Raw genomic sequence first — 4,349 nt, 5'->3', positions numbered from 1 at the left:
TTTACTCAATGTGACAATCTTTCGTTAAGTGTGGTCCACCGCATTGCTCACAATTGATTCGTATTGCGTGAATATCCTTAGTCATCTTTTCCATTCGTCTCTCGAAAGCTTCTATCTTTGCGGAAACGGAATCAAAGTCATGGCTAGAATCGGCTCTAGCCACTTTAGATGAACGAAAAATATCTTTTTCCTGGTGCCACTTATGTGAGTGGGAGGCTATGTTATCAATAATTTTGTAAGCTTCAGTTGCGGTTTTCTTCATAATAGAACCACCAGCTGCTATATCGATGTCTTTTCTTGTAGTGATGTCGCATCTTTGGTAGAATATTTGTACTATTTGATAAGTGTCTAAACCATGTTGAGGACATCCTCTTAATAACTTTCCAAATCTTGTCCATGCCTCATATAGAGTTTCATTTGGCTTCTGTGTGAACGTAACAATTTCTCCTTGAAGTCTCACGGATTTAGATGCCGGAAAGAATTGTTTAAGAAAATTTTCAACTAAGACATCCCATGTATCAATCGCCCCTTCAGGTAATGATTCTAACCAATCTTTGGCTTCTCCCTTTAAAGTCCAGGGAAATAACATGAGATATATCTGTTCATCATCCACTTCTCTGATTTTGAATAGAGTACAGATCCTATTAAAGGTTCGAAGATGTTCATTTGGATCTTCTTTTGGCGTACCACTATATTGGCATTGATTAGTTACCATGTGTAGGATTTGTCCTTTGATTTCATAATCTGGCGCATTAATGTCTGGCTTAATAATGGCGTGACTTTGGCCCGTGCGTGTGGCTCTCATTCGGTCTTCCATACTTAGAGGTTCAGTTACTTCCATAATTGAATTTTTTGAATACAAATCACTAGAGGATTCGGATTTAGCGGTTTGTGGTTCAGGAGGAATGATTAGTGGTTCAGGATCTTGGAATTGTCCTTGAATATCCTCCGGGTTCTCAATTATGAAGTCGGGTTCAAAAAATAGATTATCGGAAATTTGAATTGAAGTACTTGTTTGACTAGATGATGATTCTAAAGAAAAATCAATGGCGACAATATTGGCTAGATGTCTTGATCGAGTTACAGGTGGTGAACGTATGAAAGGTGGTAAACGTTTTGCTGGGTGCATTCACTGAATATCCTATTAGTTATAAAAATAAAAATTATATAAGCTATCAAATTAATAGACTTTTTTGATTTTGCCCACGTTTCGAATAGCCAATAGCTGCAGCAGGTAGCCAGGACCCTTTAAATCGGAAGCCCACAACTCGCCACTAACAAATCCAACTATTACTACGAATCAGAAAATTTTGGATGTCTATCAATTTAACCGCTTAAAATAATTTTCCGTTTTGAAATTTTAGAGAAGAAATAGAAAATTTTATGTCCTAAAAACTAGAGCGTCGAGAAATAAGAAAGAAAAAGAGCGCTTCGAAAAATGTCGAAAAATAAAAGGTCGAAAAACAAATGTCGAAAAACAAATAGTCGAAAAATAAAAATAAGAAAATAAGCGTCGAAACATAGAATTCTAAAAACTAAAAATTAAAACTTACGTCTAAAGGTATTAAAGCTTAAAAGGAATTCTATATCCAAAACGGCAATAACTTAAAAAGGCACTAAAACTTAAAACGGCGTCGCAAAATTCTAAAGCACCTAAATCTTAGTCTAAAGAAAAAGCACTTAAAGGCTTTTACGGCAAAGCCTAAAAATTTAGAAATAAAAATAACTACGGCAAAAACTAAGTTACAAACTAGTTACGAACGATAAAAATATACAAATTACGAATTAACGAATAAAAAGATACGAAATATAAAAAGATATAAAAAGTGATAAAATTACTTTTTATAAAAATATTATTTTTATATTATTATTTTATAAAAGTATTAATTTATATAATTAATAATAATATTAAAACTTAATATTACTAAATATAAATTAAAACTAAACTTAAATACTAATTAATTAATTAAAACCTAATTAGGGTTAATTAATAATAATAATTAATAATAAAACCCTACTACGTAATAATTGCTGGGATCAGACATGTCAGACAGCCTCATGCGATCGCATGAGTTTTATGTGGCTGGGCCATGCGATCGCATGGCTTCAAATACCAGGCCAGGTCTTGGGCTGCTACAGTACCAGGCCCGAATACTTATTTATGTTTATTTTTTTTCTATTTTTAATAAAATAAAAATAAAATAACTTAAATAAAACTTAAAAAATAATAATTTACTTATTAGTTTTTATAACTTTTAACAATAAAAATATAAAATTTTTAATTTAAACACTTAAAAATATAGAAATATATTTTTCTTTTTATGTTTTTAAATTTTTAAATTTAAAACTTTTTATATTTTTACAAAAATAGTTTAAAAACTTAAAAAAAAAAAATTATAGCGTTTCACTTCGGCGTTCCCCGGCAGCGGTGCCAAAAATACTTGATGTTAAAGTAGTGGGGTACGAAATAGTTATATTTTTATTGCGAAATACTATTAAATACGATACAATTTTACACAAGTTATTTATTTATTTATAGAGTGGATATACCTAAACCTTGCTACAACACTATAGGCAGTGTACCTAATCGTACAGTAGTGTAATTTTTAGTAAGTCCGGTTCGTTCCACAGGGAGCTAGCCAAGTTTAACGCTATATTTTTAAAACTATATTTGTATATATATATATATATATATATATATATATATATATATATATATATATATATATATATATATATATATATATATATATATATATATATATATATATATATATATATATATATATAATATTATTATTATAAAAGGGGGTTTTTACCGTTTAATGACCGGTTTGTCGATTTTATGTTTTAAGTTGCAATTAAAACCTAATATAAAATATAAAAAATAAATATAACTTAATTTAAAGCATAAAGCAAATGACGATAATAAAATTGCGGTAAATAAAAGTGCGATAAATAAAATGACGATAAATAAAATTGCGATGAAATACGAAATAAAGGAATTATGCATATTTTAACTTCCGTAATCATGATGTTTGATGTGTTGATTTTAATTTATGTAGTGACCCGAACTTTTCCTTGTTTATATATATATTAAATGAAATTGTTTTTTACAAGATTAAGTGTTTCCAACATGTTAAGCAATCAAACTTATTAAGACTTGATTAATTGAAATAGGTTTCATATAGACAATTGACCACCCAAGTTGACCGGTGATTCACGAACGTTAAAACTTGTAAAAACTATACGATGACATATATATGGTTATATATATAGTTAACATGATTTTATTATAAGTATGTATCTCATTAGGTATTTTAACAATGAGTTATATACATAAAAATGAGACTATTAATTTAAGAAACTCGAAAACGATATATATAACGATTATCGTTATAACAACGTCTTACTAGGTACATATGAATCATATTAAGATATTGATACACTTGGTTAATTATGTTAAATGATAAGTAAATATATTATTAAGTGTATTAACAATGAAATACATATGTAAAAATAAGACTACTAACTTAATGATTTCGAAACGAGACATATATGTAACGATTATCGTTGTAACGACATTTAACTGTATATATATCATACTAAGATATATTATATTATATATCATAATATTATGATAATATAACAATTTAACATCTCATTTGTTATAATAAACAATGGGTTAACAACATTCAACAAGATCGTTAACCTAAAGGTTTCAAAACAACATTTACATGTAACGACTAACGATGACTTAACGACTCAGTTAAAATGTATATACATGTAGTATTTTAATATGTATTCATACACTTTTGAAAGACTTCAAGACACTTATCAAAATACTTCTACTTAACAAAAATGCTTACAATTACATCCTCGTTCAGTTTCATCAACAATTCTACTCGTATGCACCCGTATTCGTACTCGTACAATACACAGCTTTTAGATGTATGTACTATTGGTATATACACTCCAATGATCAGCTCTTAGCAGCCCATGTGAGTCACCTAACACATGTGGGAACTATCATTTGGCAACTAGCATGAAATATCTCATAAAATTACAAAAATATGAGTAATCATTCATGACTTATTTACATGAAAACAAAATTACATATCCTTTATATCTAATCCATACACCAACGACCAAAAACACCTACAAACACTTTCATTCTTCAATTTTCTTCATCTCATTGATCTCTCTCAAGTTCTATCTTCAAGTTCTAAGTTTTCTTCATAAATTCCAAAAGTTCTAGTTTCATAAAATCAAGAATACTTCCAAGATTGCAAGTTTACTTCCAAGTTTTCTAAATCCATTCCAAGTAATCATCCAAGATCAAGAAACCT

At 28.8% G+C, this 4,349-nt stretch overlaps 1 non-coding gene across 1 annotated transcript; it reads left to right on the top strand.

The window, feature by feature from the left end:
- Positions 1 to 350: 350 nt before the first annotated feature.
- On the top strand, positions 351 to 457 carry LOC139903210 (small nucleolar RNA R71). Its single transcript, XR_011778050.1, has one exon. It is a non-coding gene; the product is annotated as a small nucleolar RNA R71 (small nucleolar RNA).
- Positions 458 to 4,349: the final 3,892 nt, after the last annotated feature.

Source organism: Rutidosis leptorrhynchoides, chromosome 3 (assembly GCF_046630445.1).
Source record: "Rutidosis leptorrhynchoides isolate AG116_Rl617_1_P2 chromosome 3, CSIRO_AGI_Rlap_v1, whole genome shotgun sequence".
Taxonomy (NCBI): Eukaryota; Viridiplantae; Streptophyta; class Magnoliopsida; order Asterales; family Asteraceae; genus Rutidosis; species Rutidosis leptorrhynchoides.
Note: the sequence above shows the minus strand (reverse complement) of the source record. Positions and strands in the feature narration are given on the sequence as shown.